The sequence below is a fragment of the Pteropus medius genome, unplaced genomic scaffold (genome assembly GCF_902729225.1).
Source record: "Pteropus medius unplaced genomic scaffold, Ma_sr-lr_union100, whole genome shotgun sequence".
NCBI classification, from domain to species: Eukaryota; Metazoa; Chordata; class Mammalia; order Chiroptera; family Pteropodidae; genus Pteropus; species Pteropus medius.
Genome location: NW_024354911.1, coordinates 1580666 through 1596825, shown reverse-complemented (window position 1 = coordinate 1596825; position 16160 = coordinate 1580666). Strand labels below are relative to the sequence as shown.

The following is a 16160-nucleotide window of genomic DNA, read 5'->3' as shown; positions in this document are numbered from 1 at the left end:
CCGACAGTGGAGTATTTAAATCCCCTACTACGATAGTGTTTTGGTCTGTTTCCCCCTTTAGTTCTGTTAGTAATTGCTTTATATATTTCAGGGCTCCCTGGTGGGGAGTATAGATATTAATAAGTGTATGTCTTCTTGGTGTATGATTCTCTTTATCATTATGAAGTGTCCCTCAGTATCTTTCTTTACCTTTTTTATTTTGAAGTTTATTTCTTCCGATATTAGTACTGCTACTCCCACTTTTCTTTGAATGCCATTTGCTTGAAATATCATTTTCACCCTTTTTCCTTTGAGTCTGTATTCATCTTTTGAGCTGAGATGTGTCTCTTGGAGGTAGCATATGGTTGCATTTTGTTTTTTGGTCCAATCTACGACTCTGTGCCTTTTTATTTGGTGAGTTCAGTCCATTTACATTTAGGGTGATTATTGAAATATGAGGTTTTCCTATACCCATTCTATCTTTTGCTTTCTGGGAACTTGTTCTTTGCATTGCTTCCTTTTTATGCGTTTATATATATATATATATTTTTTTAACTTTGGTTGGGTTTTGTGGTTTTCCCTCTGATCTGTCTTGTTTTATGTTATATACTTCAGTTCTGAATCTTTGGTGTGTGGCTACCATTACAAATATGTAAAGGATAGTTTTATATATATACAGTCATCCCTTTTCTTCTGCTTGTGTCATATCTCCATTCCCCTTTGCGAATTTGGTTCTTAGAATCCTCTTCTTTTCAGTCATTGTTGTCTCAATTTGTCCCTATGTATATTGAACGTTCATTACTATCTTGCTATGGCAATTCTTTTCTAATGTTTAAGCTTATAATTCCCTGTTCTTAGTAAGGGTTGCACTCCTATGATTCTTTCTGCCTGCTAGTCTCCTTAACTCTAGTTATGTATTTTTGTGTGTGTGTGTGTGTGTGTCATTTTCTTTTAGGCGAGCTGACCCCTTTCAATATTTTCTGTAATGCAGGTCTAGTAGTGGAGAAGTCCCTCAATTTTTGTTATGTCTAGAAAAGTCTTATTTCTCCTTTATATCCAAAGGAGAGTTTTGCTGGATGCATTATTCTTGGCTGGTAGGTCTTTTCATTTAATAGTTTGAATATTTGATTCCACTCTTTTCTGGCTTGTAAAGTTTGTGCTGAGAAGTCCGACAGTAATCTAATGGGTTTTCCTTTACAGGTTACCATCTTCTTTTCCCTAGCTATCCTGAGAATTCTTTCTTTGTCTTTGATTTTTGATAATTTTAATATGTACCTTGCAGAAGGCATTTTTGGGTTGAATTAATTAGGTGTTCTGTTGACTTCTTGAATTCCAAACTACAGTTCATACTTGAGATTTGGGAAATTCTCGTCAACTATTTGTCAGAAATGTTTTCTAATCTCTACTCCTTTTCCTCCCTTTCGAAAATGCCCATTATTTGCATGTTCCCTCTCCTGATGGTATGAGGTAGTTCTTATAATTCTCTTTTATTAGTTTTTATTCTTCGGTTTCTCTCTTTCCTTCTGATTTATTTCTAGATTTCTGTCTTCGATATTACTGATACTTTTCTTCATTTGGTCGACTTTTCCAAGTTTGCTATTTCATTTTTCATTTATTTCAGTGTGTTCTTCATCTCCAGAAGTTCTATTTGGTTCTTGCTGAGGATTTCAGTCTCCTGGCTAAAGAACTCATTTGGCTATTCTAGTTGTTTTTTCAGTTCCTGAAGTTGTTGACATGAATTATTTTGGGTCTCATTGAGTTTTTTCAGAAGTACCATCCTGAATTCTCTATCATTTAAGTCGCATATTTCTATGTCTGTAAGCTTATTTTCTGGAGATTTTTCTGTTTCTGAGCTGCCTTGGTAGTTCATGGTGTTTAACGGACTATTTCTCTGCCTGGGCATTAATGAAGTGTATTCAGTTTTTTGGTTTTTTTTTTTTCCCCAAAAGATTTATAATATAAAGATCTCTCTTTAGCCTGTTGCAGATGAACTCAGTGAGAAATTAAACAAAGAGAAAACATAAAAATGGAGCTAAGAAACATAAAAAAGAACCAGTCAGAAATGAAAAATACAATAACTGAAATGAAGAAAACATTAGCGAGAATCAACAGATTAGATGAAGCACAGGATCAAATCAGAGATTTGGAAGAAAAAGTAGCAGAAAATACCCAATCAGAACAGCAACAAGAGAAAAGAATACAAAAAAGTGAGGATGATTTAAGGGACAACATCAGGGGTACTGACATTCACCTCATAGTGGTACCAGAAGTAGGAGAGCGAGCAAGGAATTGAAAACCTAGTTGAAGAAATAAAGACGGAAAAAGGTCCCTAACTGGTGAAGGAAATACATATACAAGTCCAGGAATTTTAGAGGCTCCCGAACAAGATGAACCCAAAGAGGTCCACATCAAGCCTCATCATTAAAATGCCAAAGGTTAAAAACAGAATCTTAGAAGCAGCAAAGAAAAGCAGTTAATTTACCTACAAGGGAGCTTCCATAAGACTGTCAGCTGATTTCTCAACCAACACTGCAGGCCAGAAGGGACTGGCATGAAATATTCAAAGTGATGAGAAGCAAGTTTTCTTTACTCAGCAAGGCTGTCATTTAGAATCAAAGGAGAGAGAAACGGTTTCCCAGAGAAGAAAAAAACTAAAGGAGTTTATCACCATCAAACCAGTACTACAATAAATGTTAAAGGGACTTTTTTGAGAAGAAAAAATAATAAAAAATATGAATAAGAAAATATCACAAAGAAAATAATTCTCACTGACAAAGGCAAACAATGAAAGCAGTGGATCAACCAATACTAAAGCTAGTACAAAGGTTAAAAGGCAAATGTAGGAAGGTCATGTGTAATTTCAACAGTAAATTAAGGGATACACATAAACACAACAGAATTAAGAAATAATGACAAAAATATGTGGAGCGAGTGAGTAAAATGATAGTGGTTTTAAAATATGTTCAAATTGAAGGGATCATCCACTTAAAATGGACTGTTATAAACATAACTTGGTATATACGAAGCTCATGGTAACCCAAAAATCTACAAGAGATATACACAAAACGGAGAACAAATCCAAAAACAGCACCACAGAAAGTCCTCAATATACAAGAGAAGAGAGCAGGAGAATAAAAAAGGAACAGAGAAGAACTACAAAAACAATCAGAAATCAATAAGGGAGTAAAATATACCCACCTATCATTGTTTATTTTAAATATAAATGAATTAAATCCTCCAATCAAAAGATGAATGGTTAAAGATGTGGTACTTATGTACAATGGAATCTTAAAGTTTGCAACAACGTGGATGGACCTAGAGAATGTTAAGTGAGTAAGTCAGTGAGAGAAAGACAAATACCATATGATTTCACTTTTATGTGGAATCCGAAAAAAATAAAATAATTGAACAAACAAATCAAACTCATAGATGCAAAGAACTGACGGTTGCCAGATAGGAAAAGGGTTGGGAGACTGAGTGAAAAAGGTGAAGGGATTAAAAATAGAAATTGGCTGTTAGAAAATAGTCACAGGTATATAAAGTGCAGCTTAGGGAATATAGTCAATAATATTGTAATAACTATATATGGTGTTAGGTGGGTACTAGATATATTGGTATGATCACTTTATAAATTATATAAATGTGTAACCACTATGCTGTATACCTGAAACTAATATAATGTTAAATGTCAACTGTAATTGAAAAATTAAAAAAATTGAAAATTTACATAATTTGCCAAAATCACACAACTAGTAGGTAGTAAAACATACCATTGCATAGCTAATTAAATAAATTTTAAAAATTAAAAATATATAGTAAAGTACTTAAGATTCATAACAGGAGTTGCATTCTAGAGAGAAAAGCATGCACTCATAACCACAGTGGGTCCTGTTTTTTGGCATGGTTGGAATAAATGGTATGTGGGAGCAATTTGTAGGGAACGAGTAGCTTACAGAGGTTCTATTTGTAAGCTATGTCAAAAGGTTTTGATAGGGATGTATTGAAGGATCTTGAGCAGGAGAGTAGGATGGCTAATATATTAAGATTATTTTGAGCATAGTATACAAAATATTTTGGAATGGAGAAATCAGAAAGCTATGTAGGCCAGAGAGAGAGAGAGGCTGGCAGAAGGAGAGAGTGCTAATTTTTTCACGTTAATAGATTTTGGGAGTGGATGCAGAAGAAATTGCTCAGAATTGAGAATGAGACCCCTGAGCACATCTCATTTTATTGGACATTATGGAGAAAAGCATTGGGAAGGAGATCAGAAAGTAGAAATCAAATGTTAACAAAGATTTTACAGTAGCACCCTTGGCTTCATCTCTACCTGGAGGCCAGATTTTTCTTTCAGCACTCTGTATTTGTTATTTGTCCTCAGACCTTTTCTTATTTTGAGCTTTCTCTTCTGGGAGAGATTGTGGATAAAACATTGTTTTATTTTTTAACTCAGTAATTGTTGTTTTTTAAAAATATTTTCTCTAAACTCTGCTTGAAAACAGTACCTTCTTCTATAGCTCATCTATCTGTACCTTCTATTACACATATAAAAGAAACAAGTTGATAGTTTGGAAATTCTGCTTATAAATTACCTTAGCTAGAAGTAACAGTTTATTACCAACATTTTCTGTTTTTTTTTTCACTTACCACAGACAACATTTTGCCAATTTTTCTGTTACTTCTTAACAGGGTCTTCTTTTCCTTCAGCTTCGGATAACATTTTACTCTCCTTTAAGTCTTCTCCTCAAGGCTCATCAGCCTTTTGCTAGTGAAAGCCTCAGGGCCCTTCCAGTTTTTGCCTACCACCCAATCCCAAAGCCATTGTCATATGCTTTTGTTATGTCATACTCCAGTTCCAGGTACCAAGTTCTGTTCTGGTTAACTATTGCTGTTGAATAGACCACCCCAAACCTAGTCCCAGAACCTATGTTGTTCTTCGTAACCTAGCCTTAGAAGTCCATCAGTGTTACTTCTATCTTGGATACAAGTTAAATGCCAGCCTGGATTTAAGGAGAAGGGAATCCAAATCTTTGTGGTGAGGTGACTAATTTATATCATAGAAGAGCATGTGGAATGGGAGCTATTATTGCAGAAAATTTGGAAAATACAGTCTGCTGCAGACAGATAAAATACATAGGATTACAAAGGAAATCAATTATTAAAGTATTGTTGCCAAACTAATTGTTATAAGGTACATGTGCATTTTAAACACAATATACAACATGATACAGTGGAGCCTGTAGTTGTAAATATATTAGTTGTTTTAGAGGTTGGAGAAAATAATTTGCTTTTTCACCTAAGTTCATGGATCTCCTGAATTCTATCTACAGAGCCTGTAGCCTTTAGATTCAGAACCTTTGGATTAATGTAATGGTATTAACAGAAGTTATATTTCTGTATACTGGGCTTTGAAATGGTGTGAAGGGAAGGAGAGTGAGAAGACAGAGACTGAAGGGCGGACACTATAGGTTAAGTTCCACATACTAGTATTTATTTACCTTTTAAGCTGAGGGTTCTATTGTTCTTTAGATGGAGACTTAAATGTATTTATGTAATGAGGGAAAGATGGTAGTGAAGAGAGAAATTTGAATACCTAGGAAAGATAAAAGATATTTAAAATGTTTCTGAGAAGGCAGGAAAGGGTATGGTCTTGAGGTTAGGTGAAAGCATTAGTCTTGAACAAGAGGAGAGGCAAAAGGAAAGTATTTGTGGTTGCTCTTCCTGTATCAGGTCATGTGACATTCTGAGAGAAATATTGATATAATAAATTTCAACACAGGAACAAGGGAGGCCAAGGAAGACCCCAGGGAATATTAGATTAAAAAGTCCTGGAAAATATGAGAATGTTGGGGAGGAAAAGAGGTAGTGAAATAGGGATAGAAAAAAATAAGTGATATTGTAAGTGATTGGACATAGAAGACAAACTGCCTAGTTTACAGTTTTGTTACTGCATTTTGTTCTATTTACCATGGATATTGATACAAAGTAAGTGGAAAGAGAATAAAATGCAGTTTTGTATTTTGACATTTGCTATTTAGAGTTAACTTTTTTTAAGTGTCTTGTTTAGCATATGTAATTAATACCTAGAATGTCTTTGCCACAAAATAACATAAAAGCTGTGGAGCTGCTTTTTTATGTATGTTTGGGGTCGATAGTAAAAAGCATTACATGTGTTTGCTGCTTATGGCTGGATGGAAATTGATCTCAAAGAGTCTATGGTTTTCTTTTTCATTAGCCAACAGATGGCTCGCTACAGTGTTTTGCTCACTGTCTTTATTTAATGCAAGGGTAATGCATCTCTGTACACTAATGAGAAGAGCTGTACAGTATAGAAGCTCATATCAGCTTTTAGCCACACATTGATCTTTCACTAAATGATTTATTTAAAAACCAAGCTGTTACCAACACCTGGTTGGCATATCTGTTTTCAAATTGTTTTGACTTTCTAATAAGTTGATCCTGACTTTAGTGTGTCTTATAGAAGAGGTATTTTTTGTCAAAGAATTATTTGAGATCTTTTGAAATATTAAAAAATTTTAAATTTCAGGTCAGTACTATATATCATAAAAATCTTAGGTTCCTAGGCAAAAATATTTATGTATATGTGACTATGGTATAAAATTGCTTATTGACAATATTGCACATGCACATGTGTGTACATATGTACACACCCAATGTTGTGGATGTTGTATATGTTTTATATTATATAAGTATATTGATACTTATATACAATTATATAAAAGTATACATACGTATATACATTTTATCACAATTGAAATATTTTTAACTTGGTCATATATATCATATAATATTGCAAATATGTATATATTTATAGATATATATTTTGTGGAATGTCCAGGCTTTCTTTACAGTCCCCATCTTCCCTCAACAGCTGCTGCTTGGCTACCCTTAAGGCCAAGGAGTGCACACACCTGCATGAGGACCTGTCCTGGAAATGGGCTCAGCCACCTGAGCTGGATCTGGAGTTCAAGGTAGTTGAAAAGTGATCTCTGGGATTATACCCAGTAAAGTGCTTAATCTTGTCCCTTTGCACTGCACATTATATGCAGAGAGGTATGGCCACATGAGGGCCAAATCCTTTGGGGCCAAAGCCTTGATCTAAGGGTAGTAGTGATTTTAATAGTAATTTAATAGTAATTTTTTAATAGTACTACCAAACTTGATTGCCTCCAACATTACTTCTTCCTTTTGTTGTGTGGCCAGAAGGATTTCTCTAAAACCAAAACCATTATCACAACCCTGCTTGAAACCTGTCAGTGCTTTGCATTTTCATTGGGTTAAAGTCCAGACTTCCTAAATTGGCCTGTTGAAGATTCTTTGTGCCCCTTTCTGGTCATTGCTTACTTTTTATCTTTACTTATTTTTAAGCTCTGTTGTTTCCATGCCAAACAAGTACTATTTTCTACCTACACAACTTTGCATAGGCTATAGGTCTGTCACACTCCCCTCTCCCCATGAAGAAACTCTAGTTTATCTATACACTCAGTTAAAATAACTTAACACTCAGTTAAAATGTTATATAGTCTGGCAAACCTTTCTTCACTTCCCCAGGAAGAATTAAGTCCTCCTCTCCAATATTTCCATTGTGATTTGTACAGTTCTATTATAGCACTTGTTTCACCGTGTATTATTTGCATATCTGTAAGCCTCACTCTCTGCCTTCAAAGGCAGGGACAGTTTGATTCACCATGGTATTAAGGCATTAATAGTGCCTGTTACACAAGTGCTTAATAAATGTGTATTGAATGAAGAATGTAATTAGTGTAGTGCTTTAAGTGCAAATTGCTTTAAATACAGGACTGTTTATAGTAAACTCTTGCATATCCAAGGTGATTAAGGAATTGAGTATTCTATTAATTGTTTTTGCTGCATAACAGCCAATTACAAATTCTCAGTTTTAGATAATTTGAATGCTAAACAAAAGGGTCTGTACAGAATTTATAGGTCTTTGTTAATTCATAAGATACTTCAGCGTAATAATTCTGAATCGTATGGCTCTTTTAGAGCTATGGCTGAGGAAACTGTAAGGGATTGAGTGGTATCTGTAGTGTTTCTTTGTCATAAGCTGGACCTTGTTTTTACAGTTGACTCTCTAACATACTTATTTACTTACTATTTTGCCTACCTAAGCAGTATACTATAAATTTAACACTAGATAAAAGGGATTCACAATTGCATTACTATCAAATGTAGTTTTTAAAATGCTCAGAACACACAGACAAGCAACATACCTAAAGGCATGTGCACTATCCAAATTCACCAGACAGCTTTCTGCATTCAGGCTGTGTTCTATTCAGTGAAGTCCCTGCTGAGCCCAGGTGAGGTCTTATGAACTGAGCTAAGCAATTAATTTGATGGTACTCTCTGGCCATGACTGTTTCAGAGTGCTTGATCCCCATCTACATTATTTATTTATTTTTCTTCCATTCATTTGGAAATAGTGTAGTGGTTACTGCTCATTTGTGTATTAATTTAATGGTTATCATTTGCTCTCACTTGTCCAATAACAGTGTTACAAATTATTAGTTGCAAAACTCAGAAATTACTTTTATGTATATGGGCCTGCATTTTCATATCTTTGAGGGTGGCTTTGAGCAGAGACCTGCTTGGAACCCAGGGAACAAGTAATTTGAAAACCAACATGGTAGTTGCACTCTCTCTACATTGCTGTGCCTTATTCTCTTGTTAAACCTAGAAAACTTCCTGCAAAGCTAGATCCTTTTTTAAAAAAATATTTTTTATTTTTCAGTTACAGTTGGCATATAACATTATATTAGTTTCAGGTGTATGACATAGTGATTAGACATTTATATAGCTTATGAAGGTGATTACCCCAAGAAATCTAGTACCCGTCTGACACCATACATAGTTTTTACAGTATTATTGACTGTATTCCCTATGCTATATTTTACATCCCCATACTATTTTGTAACTACCAATTGGTATTTCTAATTTGTATTCCCCTTTTATACCTACTGCCCAGCCCCTCTCCCATCTGGCAACCTTCAAAATGTTCTCTGCATCTGTGCACTTGTTTCTGTTTTGTTTGTTTTGTTCCTTAGAGTTCACATGTAAGTGAAATTATATGTCATTTGTCTTTCTTTGCCTGACTTTGTCCACTCCGCACAATACCCTGTAAGTCCATCCATGTTGTTGCAGATTGCAAGATTTCATTCTTTTATTTGTTTCTTTTTATAGCTAAGTAATATTCCATTGTGTACCACCTCTTCTTTATCCATTTATCCATTGATGGCCACCTAGGTTGCCTCTATATCTTGGCTATTGTAAAAAATGCTGCAGTGAACATATGGATATACACGTCCCTTCAAAGTCATATTTTGGGTTTTTTCGGTTAAATACTGAGAAATGGGATTACTGTTTCCTTCTTTGTCTCTTATTATAGACTTTGTTTTTAAAGTCTGTTTTATCTGATATAAGTATTGCTACCCCAGGTTTTTTTAAAATTTCCATTTTAAATACTTTTAAATATTTTTTCCCATCACTTTAAGTCTGTGTGTCTTTTGATCTGAAGTGAGTCTCTTGTAGACAGTATATGTAAGGGTCTTGTTTTCTTATCCATTTAGACACCCTGTCTTTTGATTGGAGCATTTAATTATTTTTTATTTGAAGTAATTGTTTATAGATATGTAGTTATTGTCACTTTATTATTCGTATTTTTCAAAACATTTTTTCTTAAAGAAGTTCTTTGAACATTTCCTATAATACTGGCTTGGTGGTGAAGAAGCTCTTTATCTGTCCTTAGATTCTGAATGTTAGCTTTGCTGAGTAGAGTAATCTTGGTTGTATATCCTTGCTTTTCATCACTTTGCATATTTCATGCCAGTCCCTTCTGGCCTGCAGTGTTGGTTGAGAAATCAGCTGACAGTCTTATGGAAGCTCCCTTGTAGGTAAATTAACTGCTTTTCTCTTGCTGCTTCTAAGATTCTATTTTTAACCTTTGGCATTTTAATGATGTGGCTTGATGTGGACCTCTTTGGGTTCATCTTGTTCGGGAGTCTCTGAAATTCCTGGACTTGTATATGTATTTCCTTCACCAGTTAGGGACCTTTTTCCGTCTTTATTTCTTCAACTAGGTTTTCAATTCCTTGCTCGCTCTCTTACTTCTGGTACCACTATGAGGTGAATGTCAGTACCCCTGATGTTGTCCCTTAAATCATCCTCACTTTTTTGTATTCTTTTCTCTTGTTGCCGTTCTGATTGGGTATTTTCTGCTACCTTTTCTTCCAAATCTCTGATTTGATCCTGTGCTTCATCTAATCTGTTGATTCTCGCTAATGTTTTCTTCATTTCAGTTATTGTATTTTTCATTTCTGACTGGTTCTTTTTTATGTTTCTTAGCTCCATTTTTATGTTTTCTCTTTGTTTAATTTCTTAATGAGTTCATCTGCTCTTCTAAGTTCACTGAGCATCCTTATAACTAGTGTTTTGAACTCTGCATCTGGTAGATTGCTTGTCTCCATTTTGTTTAGTTCTTTTTCTGGAATTTTGTCCTGTTCTTTCATTTGGGACATGTTTCTTTGTCTCTTCGTTTTGGCTGCCTCCCTGCGTTTGTTTCTATGTATTAGGTAAGGTTTCTAAGACTCCTGGTCTTCGTAGAATGGCTTTATGTATTAGGTGTCCTATGGGGCCCAGTGGCACAGTCAACCCTGATCAGCTGAGCCAGGTGCTCAAGGTGTGTCCCTTGTATGGGTTGTTTATACTTTCCTGTTGTAGTTGAGCCTTTGTTGCTATTTGCACATCAGTGGGAGTAATTGAACCACGGGCTGATTAGATGTGAGTATTGGCTGGTGAGGAGCCAAACCTACGGAGCGGGCTTCACTTTAGCAGGGCTCTGGTGCCTGACCAGTCTGCCTTTTGGATGTATCCTCCTTAGTTGCAGCCATGGGTGGTGCTTCGACTCCGGTTGAAACCAGGCACTGGGTGCACTGACCCAAGGGCTTCCTGGGAGGGGCCCAGCTGCAGGCCAGGTTTAGACATAGCCTGTGCACTGCCCGGGGCTACCTGGCAAGAGTCACCAAGCAATCCTCAGATGGCTGCCACCCATGTTTGTCTGAGTTACCTCAACAGGCCACGCCATGAACCAAGGTAGGCTGCTGCTAGTGCCAGACTTGAGGCTTCTCAGCAAGAGGTATGGGGCATGTTGAGGCCAGATACTGCTTCTTTGACTTCTGTGAACCTTTGGAAGATTTTAGGAAAGTCCATAGCATGAGCCAAGACAGGCTATTTGTATGGCAAAGAACACTGTTGGTGGCTCGGGTAGGACCACAAGTTGGAAGAGGCAAGGTCTCAGGGAATAACCTATGCGTGGCAACCTGTGTTAGCCAGGTTGATGGAGACTCAGAGATGGTGATCACCTGGGTCTGCACACTGGGTGGAGGGAGGGTTCAACACTCTGCTGGCACTTCTATTCAGGAGAAAGCTGCCCCTCCAGCCCTCGCCCTGAAGTCAGACAGCTTATTTCCTCCCTGTGTGTCACTTTTATAAAAGTGAATCATCTTGATTTACGTAGACTGATTGACCTAAGTGTTAACTTGAATATCCTGCATGAAAGACAGACAGACAGATAGATAAACATAAAGGATTAAGTAATTTTTAAGGATGTGAATGTTAGAGTCATTAATGATAGAAACAATGGACCCTATTATATTTCATTTAATCTTCCTGTCCATTTTGTGAGAGTAGGCGGTATTAACCTCATTTTACTGATGAGGAAAACTGAGGTTCAGGGAGCTTGCACAGCTGATGAGTATTAGAGGTGGGATCTAGTCTGTGATCCCAGTGTTCTTTTTATAATAGCATATAGCTTAAGTAGACACATTGCTACATCATTTAAAGTAAGCTTTGATCTTCATTGTTTTCTTGTTCTTTTCTCAAAATGAAGGTAGAGCCTTATGAAAATGCTATTGTAGAAAAATGCATTTATTCAATAGCATTAAGCATAGTTTGAGAATTTTAACATTATAGCACAATTATAAAAATTTTTGTTAGTGTTATATAATGTACAGTATATCTGAGAATCTGTCAATGCTGCAAAACATAGTTTGTCCATCAAATAAGATGAGTTAGTTCTGTTTTAATAGGTATATTTTATTTTAAAAATATAGTATTTAATGTTCTAGATGCTTTTAAACTTAAGGGCTTGTTTTATCCTTGCTATAGAAAGAAAATAGGTGAACTAAATACTTACTAAATTTTTTTCATTTAAAAATTTTAATTTGTGAATGTAAGAAGACTGTCACACATAGCATAATTTTCTAAGATTTCATTTATGAGTTCTGTGTTTTAACATTTCCTTTTATAAGTTTCAGATATCCCTTTGTTCAGGCATACCAGCCCTAGATATATTGATCTTACTTAGAACACTGTTGCTTTTGGAGTGATTGACAGCACTGGTTCAGCCAGGACTCTGATACTGATGTTTTCTGATTCAGAAACCTCTCCTCTTTGGACATTTCTTAACTCATATTTCTCTTTTTTTCTGTTGAAAGTTTCCTGGTGGTCATTACTAGACCAAAAGTAAGTTCCCATGAGTAACTCGATGGTTGCAGTTTTATTTTTATTTTTCCAACTGATGACTTTGAAATGGCTGGGACACTTTAAGGAGACCTTGTCTACTGCCATTCTTAATCTTGATCAGGAAACTCTAGCCACATAGGCCATTGTTTCTGTTCTACAAGTCAGACCTTACAATTCTTACCTCTACAATTCATTTCAGCTTCTAGGTTTTCTACTTGTCCTTTTGTGGGGAGTGGTCTTCCCCCAGATTGTTGCTTGGCTGTATCCTTCTTGTCATTCAAGTCTCAGCTTAAATGTCCCTTCTAGAGGTTTTCCTTGACAATTTTCTATAAATTAGCACTCCTTCAGTACTTTTTATTACACAGCCATGTTTTATTTTCTTTTTACTACCTAATTACTAATTGGTAGTTATTTATTTCTCATTTATCTTCTCTAATGGAGTCAGAGACATTGTTTTGTTTACTGCTGTATCCTCAGCACCTAGAACAGTGTCTGCCACAGGCATTTCAGTAAATGTTTGTTGAATGACCAAATAATCTTTCTATTGGCTATTTATAAAATTCTATTTTTATTTTATTTTTTCCTATTGGTAGTCAGGAAGGTACAATTAATGTTTTACAATTAGTGTTTAATATACTTTTGACGTTTTTCTCTTCACTTGCTTTTCAGTTCCCTAGTTGAATTCTTTCAGAGAAATGGGGAGAAGCCTTCTGATATTCAGCCTCTTGAGATGTGACTATTTCAATATATCTGTTGTTTGCCAGGTGGGTGTCCTAGCTGGTGCAACCTAGTCACAAAATCAGCAGGTAGACAATCTGGCTCCTAATGGCAGCTTTAGTCCTGCTTGAGTTGGTCTCTACCCTAAAGGACTGTCACTGTCAATCTAGCAAAATTAAATTGCCTTCCCATAAATATATTTTTCTAGGGTTATAGAAGAGAAACAAATTCTAGGTTTATAAAATGAATTAAAATGTGTCGACAGACTAGAAAAGAATAATGACCTACTTTTGCAATTTGAATTCTGAGGCACGGCAGCGATTATTTTCAGAAAAGTTGACATTGAAACTGTAGCACTCTTAGTTCTATTGAAATGACTTTATTATGCTAGCAGGGTAGATTTAATAACTTATTTATTGGTGTTGGTGAGGAAAGTGACAGTTCTATAAACTATAATTTTTGATCCTCAGAGCTTTGGTTTGTGGCATAGGTTTTGAGTCCTTGCTCCTTCAGTTAACTCTATGGAAAGAGGCAGGTTTTAGGAAGAATGCAACTTGATTTTCCGTTTCATTCTCCGTTTGTTAATTCATTTAATAACGATTCCATTTGACTGATAGACTTTAACTATTGTTATGTGCCATAGCCAGAGTATCCATTTAAAAAAATGAATTGAAATGGGTTTTATATTAAGAGTATGCCAGTTCTGAGTTTTATATTGACACATGCCTCAGTGTTAGCAAACGTGGCGGCATTGGTCTGCCTTAATCCTTTTTGATAAACTTTTTTGATGAGATTCCAATCTGAGCCAGTTGTGAAAAGTGCTCCTCTTGAAAGTCTCCTTGTAATCAATACTCCCTTCCTTTCATCCCTTTAGAACCTCTGATCTTTCATGAAACTAAAAGAGTTTGTGTCATTTTGCTTTAATATTTTGTTAGAAAAATTAAGAGAAGCTTATGCACAATGAGGATATTAACTTAGTCTTTGGTGAATGCTAATGTGGCAACTCATGGTGGACCCTTAGATAACTTTAGGATGAGGGCTGGTCACCGGAAACACCAAGCACATAAACAGAGAGTTGAGGCTTTGGACTATTAAGACCTCTTCAGAGTGGGGAAAGGTTTGAAGATTGAGTTTCATCATGCATATAGTGATTTTACCTATTATGCCTGTATATTGAAACCCCAATAAGGATTCTAGACATGAAAGATCACTGGGGCTTTTCGATTGGTGAACACATTGATGTTCTGGGAAAATGACACATCTTGACTTATGGACAAAGGGCATGGAAGCTCTTTGTTTGAGAAATGCAGATGGCCTGGGGACTCTTGAAGTTCAGCTGGCATCTGAAGTATGTTTAGTCTTGTATGGGTTAATGCCTTTTGACTTGTGTATTCTAGACTTCTGAGTGGTTAGTATCAGAAATGAAATGCAGTATGTTCATTTAAGGTTGAAACAGAATAGTGGTACATTTGTTATGATTAATGAACCACTATTGATACTTTATTATAAAATGAAATCCATAGTTTGCTTTAGGGTTTACTCTTTATGTTGTACAGCTTCATGGGTTTTGACAAATTCATAATGTCATGGGTTTATCATTACAGTATCATACACAGTAGTTTCACTGCCCAATAAAACTCCTGTGTATTACCAATTCATATTTCTCTCTCTCTTGCCCCCAAACCCCTGACACCACCATTCATCTTCATTGTCTCTATAGCTTTGCTTTTGTCAGACTGTCATATATTTGAAATCATAAAGTAGTGTTTTTAAGTGGCTTCTTTCACTTAGCAGTATGCCATTAAGGTTCCTCCTTTTATTTTTGTGGTTTGATTGGCTAATATATTTTTATTGCTCAATAGTACTCCATTTTGTGGATTGCCAGTTTATCCATTAACCTATTGAAAGTGTATCTTGAGTGTTTCCAAGTTTTGGCAGTTATGAATAATATTGCTATAAAAATTCATGTGCAGACTTTTGAGTGGATGTTGTTTCTCAAGTTAGAGCAAAATTGCTGGATCACATAGTCAGGCTAAGTTTACCTTTGTAGGAAAATGCCAAACTGCTATCCAAAGTGGCTATACCATTTGCATTCTCACCAGCAATAAATGAGAGTTCTGTTATTCCACATCCTTGTCAGCATTTGATTTTGTCATTGTTTTGAATTTCATCAATTCTAATAGTTGTGTAGTGTGGTATTTCATTGCCGCTGTTTTTATCTTAAGACATTTTTTTAACATTTTTTTTTTTACATTTGGCATACAGTATTATATTAGTTTCAGCTGTAAAACATAGTGATTAGACATTTGCATACCTCTGAAGTGATTGATAAGTCTAGTACCCATCTAGCATCATTACTAAAATATTATTGACTATGTGCAATAATTTACATCCCATGACTATTTTTATAATTGGCAATTTGTATTTCTTAATCCTTTTCACCTTTTCCACCCCTTCTCCCAACCTCCTCCCCCCAATTTGGTGAATATCAAGTTGTTCTCTGTATCTCTGAGTTTGTTTCTTTTTTGTTTGTTCCTTCATTTTGTTTTCTACATTCCACAAATGGCAAGATCATATTTTTTTTATGGTTGAGTAATATTCCATTGTATATGTGTACCACATCTTCTTTATCCATTCATCTATCAATGGGCATTTGAGTTGCTTCCATATCTTGGCTATTGTAAATAATGCTGCAGTGAACAGAGGGGTGCATATATATTTTTGAATTGGTATTTTAGATTTCTTTGGTTAAATACCAAGAAGTAGGATTGCCGGGTCATTTGGTAGTGTTATTTTTAATTTTTGGGGAGCCACCATGTTGTTTTCCATAGTGGCTGCACTCATGTACAATTCCACTAACAGTACACAAGGGTTCCCATTTTGCCAGTCCTTGCTAGCATTGTTTTTTG

General features: G+C 35.6%; 1 protein-coding gene across 17 annotated transcripts in view; it reads left to right on the top strand.

Annotated features, from left to right (window-relative positions):
• The window catches only part of PEAK1 (pseudopodium enriched atypical kinase 1), a 256260-nt gene that overhangs the window by 79238 nt on the left and 160862 nt on the right, over window positions 1-16160 (top strand). For 9 of the 17 annotated variants that reach the window (XM_039856423.1, XM_039856420.1, XM_039856425.1 and 6 more), the window contains one exon: window positions 6869-6968. The exons of 5 other annotated variants lie outside the window; for them this stretch is intronic. The gene's annotated coding sequence lies outside the window, so the exon portion shown is untranslated. Of the gene's footprint in view, window positions 1-6540; window positions 6553-6868; window positions 6969-13197; window positions 13299-16160 lie in introns of those variants that run through there. 3 more of the 17 variants (XM_039856428.1, XM_039856435.1, XM_039856427.1) reach the window with 2 other exon arrangements.